This window comes from Pezoporus occidentalis, unplaced genomic scaffold, assembly GCF_034315485.1.
Source record: "Pezoporus occidentalis ecotype Australia unplaced genomic scaffold, CSIRO_AGI_Poc_V1 ctg214, whole genome shotgun sequence".
In the NCBI taxonomy this organism is placed as follows: Eukaryota; Metazoa; Chordata; class Aves; order Psittaciformes; family Psittacidae; genus Pezoporus; species Pezoporus occidentalis.
Window position 1 is genome coordinate 822,103 of NW_026914007.1, and position 12,898 is coordinate 835,000.

General features: G+C 40.9%; 1 long non-coding RNA gene across 2 annotated transcripts in view; it reads left to right on the forward strand.

The window, feature by feature from the left end:
• Positions 1 to 5,620: 5,620 nt before the first annotated feature.
• The window catches only part of LOC134164267 (uncharacterized), a 15,649-nt gene continuing 8,371 nt past the window's right edge, over positions 5,621 to 12,898 (forward strand). The window contains exons 1-4 of one of the 2 annotated variants that reach the window (XR_009965081.1): positions 5,621 to 5,702; positions 6,540 to 6,631; positions 6,726 to 9,398; positions 12,759 to 12,848. This is a non-coding gene — a long non-coding RNA (uncharacterized LOC134164267). Of the gene's footprint in view, positions 5,703 to 5,785; positions 6,052 to 6,539; positions 6,632 to 6,725; positions 9,399 to 12,758; positions 12,849 to 12,898 lie in introns of those variants that run through there. The other variant, XR_009965082.1, reaches the window with a different exon arrangement.

Consider the following 12,898-nt stretch of genomic DNA (forward strand, 5'->3'; position numbering starts at 1 on the left):
TTAAGTTGCCAGAGAAATGCTTATTAAAGAAACCCTCATTTTGATTCCTTTTTTAGGGAGGATGGAAAAGGAGAAGGAAGGAAAAGACATTTTTTTAACTTAACATTAATTCTTCAGAGGCATTCTTCCTATTATTCCTTCTATTTTAACTTTCTGCATTTGAAAAATATGTTGTCTTTTAAATAGATTTATTCCTTTTAACAGCATTTGACATCTTTTGTCAGAAGCCCCTTCATTTTTTCCAGTTTATTTCTTTAACATGTATATGTTTAAGTGGCTTCCACTGTATTAATTGATGTGTTTGTGTCTGTTCAGAGCAAATGCATTCTCCTCACAGGGATTTTAACAGGCATTTGTTTAAGTGGGTTTTGCTTTTCTGTGTCTATTTCTGCTTGTTTTTCTGGTAGAGAAGGAGACATTACTAACATGCAGCCGACATAATGAGTCCCATTAACTCCCAATTCAGCTTGCTTTTTGACCACCTCTCTTTTAATGACTGTACTTTTCTTGACTGCAAAGTTTGGGGAATAGGAAAACTGTTCGCTCTGCTGGATTTTAATACATGTTTACATCCCTCTTTGCAGAACAGCACTAGCTCTCAATTAATGTTACTCTTTGCCTTAAAGGAGCGCTTGGTAATAAATAAATAAATGTGAGCGTGTGCGTGTATTGGAAAAATGTGATGTGAACCAGAATTTTTACAAAGGCTGCTGAGCATTTTTAGAGACTAATCAGTATTTGTGTTCTAATATTTTAAAGCTTTTCCATTGATCTTCTGTTAACTGAGAAGCAAGAATTAACCTCAATGACAGTGCTAGTAGCTCTGCAGTCTATTTTGGCCTGTTCTTTAAGTAAAAAGAGCAACCTAGATGAGAATTTTGTGCTCCACTGGATATTGAAAGATGAGGCAATAAACTGCTAAACTTGAGTAATCACACACTCCCAGAGGAATGCCTCAAATGGGGTTGGTCAAAAACCTTGAAATTCTAGCCTTCTGCACACTGCCTGGGCTTTAACATTTGATGAGAGTCATTATAGTGGGGGACTGAATACAAGTGTCTTCTGATTACAGACCTTCCATTAAAAGTTCCCACCAGTGTGCCTTTCCATAGAGAAGCGTCAATGGGATTAAAATCTCAATTCACCCCAGTCAATTCTCCAGTAACACGATTTCATTAGAGGCAGGCAGGGAGGAAAATGGACTAGAAAGCACTGAAACAGCTGGTGTATAAATTATAAAGTGTACTTTCTACTAAGTGAACACACCTTCCGCTCAGCCACATTACTAATTAATGTGTAGGGTAGCCGATTTTATGTAAATCGTATTCTTCCTCTCTCCTGTGCTTTGGTTAACAACAGGTTCTTCTAAATCTTGGAAAAAGAGAGATTATGCAGGGCTATCATCATATGAAAATAACGTATTAACATACTGCCTGTGAACTGTATCCAATCAGTTCCTTTTCACTGGCGTGTGTACAAAACAATTAAAATCAAATTTATATTGCACTTCTTTAATATATTCTGGCATTAATATAATCAACGAACAAGTGTTAAAAAGTCTTACAGGCCTATTCTGGTTTAAAACGATATGTTTGTTCTCAGGGTTGGTGGATATTTTCATCTTTTTTAAAAGGACACTGAAAAGTTCTAACCGTACGAACGTGACTCCGACAGCCATCAGTTCGTGTGGAGTCTGCCTCATTTTAATGACAGACGGTTGTGTTGATTTTTTCATGTGGTGCCTTTACTCCTAGACTCTGTCAGCTGCTCTCCATGTTACCTACAGCATATTTGTTTTTAATTTTTGGATGTTGCTGAATAATGGCTCATAACAGGTACAAGACCAATGAATTACCTGGGTGACCCACAGGCTGGATGTGCTGCCAGCTGTTCTGGTGTCAGGCAGACACACACACCCGCACACCCAGGAGCAGGCTCTGTTTGCATGCCAACCAAGCCCCAGTATTTCACCGAGAGACCAAAGGATGGCTCACATGCCATCAGTATATCCTTATTTTCCACATTTCATGTTCTAAGGCTACATTTTCCCTGTCTGTTTTCCTTGCCGCTTTTAGCATACTCTCATTAAGATCAGATGAGAAGAACTGAGATATTTTGTTACTCCTCTCAGTGGAGCAGGCTAGATCTCAGAAATCAGCAGATTGGTGGGAGAAACATGTTTTTGTCAGTCACAGGGCTGGAATGACTATCAAGATATTATTTGTTCAGTCCTTAACCATATCTGCATCTCCCCAGGACCAGTCTCCTTTCAAGCACCTCCACCAGCAGGGACTCCACACCTTCTTGGGCAGTCTTTCTCAGAGCTTCTCCAGCTCTACTGTTCCTCAGTGTCTCTAACTGCAGGTAAGCCCATTTCTTGTCCTGTTCACTAAGGACACAGAAGAGATCATCTCTTCCTTGAATCTGCCTTTAACTTCTTTCAAGTCTATATCCTCCCTCAAACACATACACAGACTCCCCTCCTCTGGCGGTGCTGACCCTGCCTGCAAAGACACATTCCTCTGAGGAGAGCAGAAAAGAACCTATTTCCTAGGAGAAATAAATGAGATCCCCATAGCAGTTCTGAGCCTTTTTCTAAATCAAAACTACTCTTTATGCCAAGAGGCAATTGGAAATAGAGACTTTGTGTGTACACGTGCGTAAGCAGGGTAGTGCTGCAGAATCCTAGAGTGTTACAGCCCTGTGACCTGCTCTTGCTTTTATGATGAGAATTCTTTTTCTTTAACAGTGTTGAATCTTATTATTTTGTAAGCGAAATGGCAAAAGTCTGTGCATGCTCCCTCCTTGACCATTGCACTTGTACAGAATTAATTTCTCTGGTGCCTTTCCAGATGTGGGAAATGTGCTGTTGAAGTCAGTGATCATGCTGCTAGGGTTTGGACCATGGAACTGAGTCCATAAAATCCTTTCTGCAGCATATGGATTCTTTACAGTATGAGGGAAGGAAATTGAGACAGTTTGTCCACTGGAAACTAAGCTGAGACCATAAGCTCACTTCAGTTTGGACCAGAGGATAGTAATAAACTATGGATGAAATGTCAGTGCCTTTCCATTAAGTGACCCCATGTCATCCTTATTTATGACTTCCTAGCAACGAGTTTAGCCAGATGGCCTACGTGATTGGCATAATTCCATTTTGAAACTGCAGATCTGAATTCTTGAAAGTATAAATGGTTGTGCATTTAAATATCGAACCTGTCAGAAGAGAAACTGTAGGATACTTTTAGGTTATTGTGTTTGTGACAAAAACAAGCCATGTGGAAAAGCATGAATTAGGAAATTTGTACCAAAACTCATTACCAAAATTGGCTTTTTAGACTTGTGACATTTCTTTTTCCTCCTCAGCCTTTGGCAGCAAAGCTGTGAAATGAAGGTGGGAGAAGAATGCAGAGGAGAGAAAACAAAGTGAGGATTCATTGCTAAGTACTTTCTTTCTGTTCCTCATTTCCCATTAAATGACTGGGAGTGCAACCAAGTCAAGTAACTGACTGATGGCAAACCTCATACTAAGCACTAGGTCAGACCTTCTACAGCTTTTCCCTCCTTGATGGTGTTGATGGCATAAGTGGTACCTGCAGACTGGCCTTCATCCATGAGGCTGAGGACAGGATCATCTGTAGTTGTTTATAGGAACAGAGACAGTGCAAGTTCTGCCCTCGGAGTGGTGGAAGCCTATTAACTGGGGCCACTTTAGTGTCAGTAGGAAGTGAACATGGCCAAGAAGGTCACTACACAGAGACACAAATTACAGTAGGTATCTTCCTTCTCTGATTGCTCAGCACTTGAGGCAAATGTACTCTACCCCATTCCCTTGAGTTCTAACTCACTGTCAGACCCTTCTCCACTGGCTGATGGACAGCTTGGTGCCACTCTCTTCAGTCTGACGTGACTTGGTAGTGCTGTCATGGTGCTCTAACTACTCGCTAAAGGAAAGAGTATAGAGCAGCACACTGGTACTCGGGTTTGTTTTTCCACTTACAGAATCAGAACAAATGTTCTGTTTTCCTTTCAGAAACCCTTTGCTGATGAACCATAGACAAATAGGGTTGGTCAGAGTACCAAAAGGGATAGGCTGACCCACATCCTCTGCCTTCTGGCACTGGTGGCAAAAATTCTACAGACCTTAAAAGTGAGCAACAAAAATGCCAGGAGTCTCTGAAGGTAAACCTCCAAATGACTCAACAGGGTGTAAAAATGACTTATCTGGTCATTTGCTGTGTTACTGTTTTTGGAGGGGACATACGTACGTGACAATAAGTTGCAGTTATGATTTTCTAGGCAGACCAAAAAGTGGTTAGAAAGGAGAAAAGAAGCTCCTTTTAATTTGGGTGGTGTTATCAGGAAGATCGAAAGCTGATGAGTAGATTCCTCAGTGATTCAGGAGTTGAACATCTTCAATCAAGGAGATTCTTGCATTCCTGTAATTTTTGTAAGGTTTTTTTACAAGTGCTTTTTTGTTGCTGTATTATTTTTATCAGTGTTTGCTAAATTCATGGGAAATTATCCCATTCATCTCCACTGGATACTGCGTAAGACCCAAAATGAGAGGCACATCCATGGAGTTTGTTAGAATTCAGTATGTAATTTTGTTTTGTGCTAAAGAAAATGAAAAAGATGGTTGTAGTTACATTTTAATTACATGAATTGAATACCCACATTGTCTAGGACCTAGAATATCTCCAGCATGATGGAAGACAGCAAAAGAATGGGATTAGAGCAGATAAGAGGAAAAGATTTCAGGCCTAAATAGTGACACAGAGAGGATAACCAATCATAACAAAACCAATGGTTGAAGTTGTCTACCTTTGGGGGATGTTTAGTTTCTTAGCACAAATTGCCTGTAATAGATTTTAATTTCTGCATGCATTCTGTAATTATTTTTGTTTCTATGTAACTGTGGAATTGAGTGTTTTGCTTCTGCTGTTATCAGGCCACTTCTGAAAATTAAGTGCATCTCAGAGAATGGCAATATTATTATTATTCAAAGGCTACAGGTTTGGGCTTAGGCAATTATATAAACATTGTCTTAGTGCCAGTCAGGAAAAACGCTCTGCAGAACAGCTGGAACTCTTGAATTAGTTAGACTTCTCATCTCCTCCTTTGAATGCCACCCTGCAAATGGGCCACCACCTGCCCAAAACCACACCAAAAGTCCCCCACCACTGTACATCCAGGTCTCCCTGCAGCTGTCCAGCTGAGTGGTGCTCTGCAATGGACAGTGTTGCTCCTCTAATTACTGAGTACAAGCTTATATATATACAGTTTGCAAACTTTATATGATGTGACCACAAGAGTCAACTGACTCATGTCACAAAAAGTGTAAAATCTACTGTAAGCAGCATTGCTTCCCTCAGGGAAGTAAGTATAGTTTTTGTGGCCTAACCTCACAGGCATCAGAGGCTGACTTCCCATTTCTATCACATCTAGGAGCATAATTTATATGAAAGCAGCTGGAGACAAAAGGCATGCTGGAAAAAACAAAAACAAAAAGAGAAAATTTAATGATACTAAATTTATCAATACTATCATCTTTTTTTTTATTATTTTTTTTTATTTTTTTACTTTTCCCCTCCTTAATTACTCTTCATGAGAATAAATGGTTTCTCTTTTCAGCTCTGAAGTGAAGACTCGCTTGGGAAGAAGAAAAGGCACAGAATTTTGAGCTGGCCCGCTAAATGAAGGTGAGTGTTGTCCTATGTATGCACTAATGAGAGCAAAGCTAAATGATGCCCAAATTTCATTGCAAAAGCAAAACAGTGTTACGTCAGCCAAAGCCTTCTTGACTTTTATGAAGGTGGAGATCTTTTATCCTTTTGTCTGTTTTCTTACTTCTTGGTAAACAGGCATGTATAAACAGGGAAGGGGTGGCATTAAAATCCTCTGGTTTGAGGCTCCCCTGGCTACACCCTGTGTGTGTGGTACTCAAAAGGGCAAATGTGTCCCACAGGGAGAAGGAATATTCAGCGTTCTACAAATGACTTTGAACCAGCTGCACATCACACAACCACCCTGCTGAGCCACTGGATCTAGGTACTCTTGCTGGGACAAGTTCATCCACGACTGTATTCGGAGCTGCTTAATTGAGCCTCATTACTTCAATTTCCTACTGACACTGTGCACCCTGTGAGGTGCTGCTCAGGCATGCACCAGGGGCAGGGGGTTGGAGCAGCTGCCGTTCCTTACATGGAAGTAGTAGAGGTTGAGCGATAATAGTGCCCAAACACAGCAATATTGCCTCCATGGTTGGTACCACTTAGAAGGAGGAACAAGCTGCTAATTTGACCCCTTAGACAGAGGACACTCCTGCCATTGCAGTCCTCTTCTCTGCTGGGCTTTTTGCCATAGAGGATGGTGCACTCCTGGCAAACTGCCACCCCTTTTGGATCTCTGGCAATCTGTATGTTTGTGCCCTTGGTAAGAAGGCTCATGCTTGGAAGTAGCTCAGCTGAAATATCCCAAAGAGGAGTGTTTCCTTATTTTAACAGGTAAGATGAGCCATCAGCTTTTTCCTTATTCAGGTTGTGCAACCTGCACCTCCAAGGTCAGTCAAGCATCTCTCTGAAGCCTCCAGCTCCAACTCTTTTGTTTCTTCAAGCATGCAAGCTCACAGGTAGACATAGCCTTCCGGTTCATTCCCAGTCCTGTGGAAGTCCTTCATCCCTGCTGAGAGCTTTGTTTCTATGAATAGTCTTGTTTCCTTCCAGACACTCTTCCAGTTCTTTGATGTATTGTCTTCAGTTTTCATTGTTAAATGGACCCATTGTGGACCTTTGCTCCCACAGGTAAATATGCAGTATCTCCCACTTAATGTCAATGTTTCCAGAGTACCACAAAAGCTGTTAGAGGAATTAATCACTTTTTGATTTCCATGGGACAGTAGACAACATGTGAGAGAGAACTTAGGCAATGATATCTGTTATTATCACCCTTCTGAAACTCACCACTGCTGAGTGAAAATGAGCTTTGTGAAGGTAATGAATCACTGGTCACCACATGTGTTCCCTCAGTATAACATTAAGGATAAAACTCATCACTTTGAACAGCATCAACATGGTCTTGTGTACCACCAATTCTCACTCACCCATTTCTTTCAGGGGAGATGAAAGAGGTATCTGTTTACCCACGATACCCTGGGTTTGCATTTCACCACTCCCAGTGCAAGTAATGATTTGCTGGACAACCACCAGACTAGCCAGACACGGACTTTCTGTGCTGCTAGGTAGCATGGAGCTATAGTAGCTCTGCACATTGAGTGAGAAGTCAGATAAATTATAACACCCAGTATCACAGCAGTAAAAATGACAAAAATAAATACCACAGTATTTTAGTAGAGTTCTTTGCTGCTGCCTTTAGACAAATAGTGTGCAATCAATTCATAGAATAAAAAATATCAGAATACCCGTTATACCAGAATGTTGTATTGCCCCCCAGAAAACCCAACATAAGTTCCCCCAGAGGGCATTTTAGAATTGGTGAGGGATAAATTCAGATAAATGGTGGTGTCCATTGTGTTAGACCCCACACACTGAATACTTGGCAACTCGGAGACCAAAAGATGTGCAAGAGCCATGTTTGTGAGCGGACTTTTCTTGTTTGGCAGTACCTGAGAGCATAACTAAGCTGGACAAGGAATTTCAGTCTGGGTCTGTCTTCTCTGCTTATGTGTATGTAAAGGCGCCCAGGTGATTTTCTTGGCACAGGGTTTGCAAGCACGTAGCTGCTGCATCCTGTCACTGGAGACTAAGAAGCTGTGGCAGGTCATCACAAAAAGAATTAGCTCATGTATTTTGACAGGTGAAGCAAAATAAAATGAAATAATTTGACAGGAAGTGAAGCCAAAATGTAACAAAGGAATAGACTTGAAGGAATATCAGGTTACCAGAGGGGAAAACAACACAAGGATGAGAAATGTATAAACAAATAAAGATAGATATTTTTATAAATCTGTTTCAACCTCAGTTGTTTGACTAGCTCAGAATTCTTTGTCTCTTGGCCTGTTTGGGTAAGGCACTGCTACTGTCACAGTAAACACTTCCACTTCCTAACACAAAGTAAGGGAACTCCAAGATCTCTTGCCAAGATTTCTTTCAAATCTGAACTGAGTGTGAAGCATGAAATAAGAAGGTCCACTTGAGTTTGGAGAGAGTCTAAAATAAGAGCTCTAGGAATTGGAAGCTGCTCTATTAGTTTCATTTCAGGCCCACGGACTGCATAGGTTTGTGGCCAAGAAACTGCCAATTGTGACTGCTATTCCCTAAGGGAAGAAAGAGAAATGCTATATGGGGCACAAAAGCAACAGTGGATTTCTTAGCATATGGGCTTTTCCAGTGTGAGCTCAGCTAGCTTTCTGCTCTAAGAAAACAAGAGAGAGCTTTGCAACTAGTATTACCAAGTGGCTAGAGACTTTCTTGACACTGTGGTGCTAGAAAAAACATAGACAAGCAAAGGAGAAAATTTATCCAAAATTATAGCAAAGAAATGCATTAGCAAAAGAAAAAAAATTATAAACTACACAGGAAGCATGGAAAGCAACAGTGGGGTTTTCTCATTAAAGATGCTGACAACATGAAAGTAGAAAAGGCAACATGTCAATACAGCTGTAGCTGGTCACAGAAGTGAATAGCTGGCCTGTTTCTGAGGACCACTGTTGTGATCCTAGGGAACAGTGTACAGATGTGTGGCAGTACCCAGCCTGTTCAGGTTATACCAGCCTGCAAGCCTCCAGCCAAACAGCCTGCCATTCAGTGGTACATATTCCTCGGCTGCACACAGCACACACAGGCCATCTGTGAGAAAACAGGATACCCTCCTGTGCCTGGGCAGTGGCAGTGACACCACCCAGGGACTGACAGACCACAAGCTAGCATGCAGCAAGCTTCCAGAGGGCAGGGGATATAGCAGTAGAGGAGCTGTGAGATTTGGTTTTGATACCTTGATACCCAGAGCCCCAGCAGTTTGCCTGAAGAAGCACAGTCTCATGTGTCAGTGGGTCTAAAACATACAGGAGCCGGGATCTCCAGTATGAGAGTAGGTAAGAAGAGTATGTGTCATGGAGGTAGCTGAAGAGATTATGGGAAAGTGAAAATAGAGTTTAATGCTGTATGTATTTAGGCAGGTGAAAGTGTGATTTGGAGACCTGGGCAAAGGACTTCTGTGAATAGGTTTGTTTTCTTTCAGAGAGTGTTTTATAATCTGAAAATCTGAGTGGTTTGTTCTGAAAATATTACGTATTAAGCACTTTGTTGTTATAACTGTTGTTTAGACTTTGTTATGAATGCATATGAAAAAATCCACTTGTTATCTACTTTATTTGGATGAATTGTTATCTGACATTAACAGGAAATTTAGGCAGATTCCTGCAGGAGTCATCCCTTGCTGTAAGTGTGCAGTCTTATTAATCACTTTAAAATGTTTTGTGGCTCTCAGAGTTGCCAAGATCTCTTTTAAACCTGAACTGAGTGTGAAGCAATGACGTAAGAAGGTTCACTTGAGCTTGGAGAGTCTAAAACAACAGCTCTAGGAATTGCAAACTGCTCTACTGCTCTACTAGTCTCATTTCAGGCCTACGGACTGCATAGGTTTGTGGCCAAGAAACAGACAAAATGCCACAGAAGGAACACTTTCATTTGGGATTTGCCACAACAATGTGGCTGGTGCCAAAAGTGGTGTGATGGGAGGTAAGGAAAGCCCAAAGCCAGGTGCTGTGACAATTATCACACACACCCAGCATGGATGTGTGGCTCTTCTGCTGGTGTTACTCACACAGGTGGCCCAGACAGCAGTGCTCCAGCCCTGCTTGCCTACTTTCCCGGCTCAGTAGCCTCTTGCCCAGTAGCTTTTCCCAACAGCACATTTCTAACAGCAGCACAGACTTCAGGGTTGGAGCTATGAGCCAGTTTGCAAGTGGGGAGAGCAGAGACCTGTGGGAATGCAACACTGATAGCAAAAGGAGCATCCTCTGACAGGTGGGTGACTCTGAGTCAGACTTACCAAAGCAAAGGCTTGTGGAAATGGGTCACTTCAAGGAAGCAGTAATGAGTCAGTTTTTGCCAACAGCTGACTAAATTTATACCTGTGTGTGCAATCTAATTTGAGCTACTGCTGGCCAGTAATAACGTGGAGATGGGAGAAGAGGGCATTTCTATCAGTGTCCTGGTTTCAGCCAGGATAAACTAACATTAGAAGTGATTTCAAAAATAACTTTACTGTGGAACTTGCCTGACACAAACTTCAGTCTCACCCTGATGTGGAGACACAAGGCGCCGCATAGCTTCAGGGAAATAAACAACCAGCTGCCCTTAAGCCCATTCAACATGAAAGGACTTTGCCATTCTTCCTTGAACAACAAGACACTGAAGAAAAGGATGACGACAAGATAAAGTATTATAAAAATATCCTCTTTCAGGACCTGTTGTCATAGCTTGACTCAGCTATGAGAGAAGTACCCTTGATATTATTTCTGAGTTCAAATGTTAGACATTTATCAGAGATGTTGGTGTGGAATACTTATGAGTCAGGGGGAAGATACTACTTAGCTTGCCTCAAACTTTAGGCCAACAGTCTATCCAACTCTGTTCTTGCAATCCAGCCAGGGCAAGTCTTGTTCCCGACACAGGGATCTACCCAACCGTTGCACCTATATGCAGATTGGTAAGCTAGAAAAGCAAAAAGTGTAGGAATTTCAGATTTAACCTGACTTCTCTGCTCTGCTATTTAAGGATCAGAGTGTCCATCACATCCTCCATTTAGGCAGAAAATTAATGGTTGATTTTGCAACCATTCTTGTAAATAGGCTTCTTTGTTTTTACAGAATAATATATCTTGCAAAGAAATGAAAAGTGAGAAAATAGAAATGTATCAGGTCCACAGTTTCAGATACTCTAAGTGAGCTTTTGCTGTGTGGGAGCCATAGAAACACACAGGCTTTTCTTCCTCACCAGGAGAGCTATTCAGCCGGAAGCTAGGCTGATTTCAAACCAGTTTTTGCCAAAGACTGCTGGTACCTCCAACCGAGATCTGCCGGAGGGTGCAGGCTTAATTATAAAGTATCTTCCCTACAGCTGCAGAACACTAATCCTGATTCACCAGAGTCCAGTGCCTTTGTTTGGTTATAGAGACTATTTTTTGGATAGTTCAGAGTTAATCAAAACCTGATCTACCCATACAATGGACATACAGTACTCTTGGAATACGTTTTATGCTCTTAATGGGCATAGTCAGGACAGCTTTTATTTTTGGCATGCCTGTCTACAAGCCTATCATTCAGTTTAACTGAGTTCAGTTCAGCACTGTGTTGCTATTTCAACAGAACATGAGGTCTTACCAAACCACGTGTAAATTGTGTAAAGCAGGAAGCAGTTTTTCTTCCAAGGGAAGAACATTGTGTGGCAACAGTCACCTAATGAATTCCTTCCAGTAGCACCATGTTGTCAACACAGACGCACTCTTGTACCTGGTTGCATTGATCAGTTACTCTGCTGGACAGCGGTTTCACCTAAATCAGCAGCGTCAGGAAAAGTTGGACTGTCCTGTTGATGAAGAGTGAGAGGCAGATTGTACTCTGTGCTAGCCAGGATCCAACTATTCATTCTTCAGTGGAGAAATAGTTCCCATCTCTCACTCAGTTGACAGCCATTACCTGCACACATTCCAGAGTTGTATGAATTGTAAGGTCTCTGGCCCTGAAAGTGTATTTCAACTTTTGGAAAAGACTTAAGACTAAATTAGGCACCACAGTGAAAGAATTCAGTTTTTCCAGAAATCACTGTGACGTCTGTAACACCCCTACAAAAAGACAAAGATACCATTTAAAGTTGAGAAACTTTTTGAGACTCGAATGTGACTGAACTGAGGAGAAAAAGAACATCCTTTTTTTTCCAGAAGTTTTCAGGATTCTTTCCTCATTCTCTTACCATAAGTGTTGAACAAACCAGTGTAGTATGTGTTTTGTTTAGTGTACTGTAGATATGTCATAAATCTAATTAAAATCTGAAACCATTGCTTTTTTATTATTTGTAATATCATAAAAGAACACAGTATCATAAATGAAAGTGATTTGATCTTGAAGTTCTTCAGGTCAAACCCAGGACAGGCGGGTCCTGAATCATTTGGGAATTTTGAATTAAAACATAGGATAGGTATTTTTTATTTAAAAAAATAGTTCCCATAATTGTAGGCACTGTGGCCATTATAAAGGAGAATGAATTTTGGTATGAAAGTAGCAGAATAGAACACGGAGTATTCTGCAAAAATACCCTGGAATAATATTAAAAGATTAAAATCTGTACATCAGAATTGCTTTTTCCCCCTCAATCCACGTGGTAGTTTTCAGGCCTAAGAAAGCTATGAGAAACTTCAACACAAGGTAGGTAAAGCTTCTTTTTGGAAATGTAAGGCCTCTCTTGTATTTATATTAAAACCTTTTTACACTACTGTAATATAAAGAGTTTTTAAGTTTGTCTAGTACAACCAAGAGGTTGATAGCTTCTTTTCTCCACTCATCTACGTTTAGGGATCACTGTGGTTTTAATGAAGCAGAATATTCCAAATACTAATGGATCTTAAATTGCTTACTCTTACCAAGAGGTACTCCAAATAGCACATTTGCCTCAAGTGATATAAAATGATGAGTTAATTCATGTACTTGTGTCAATTGCTACAAGATACTGAGAATTAGCTGCATTAGTGATATGCTGCTACATTTTTTTATTTTTTTTTTTTGCTTTACATATGTACAGGAAAGTGCACGGGAATGGAGATCGATTTAACCCCTGTGGCACATGGGAAGGGAGAAATTTGGTGGATGTCCTACAAATGTCATTGACAAGGTTAGTAAGATCTTTTGCTTTGCATTCTCTTGCTATTCTGTATAATTATG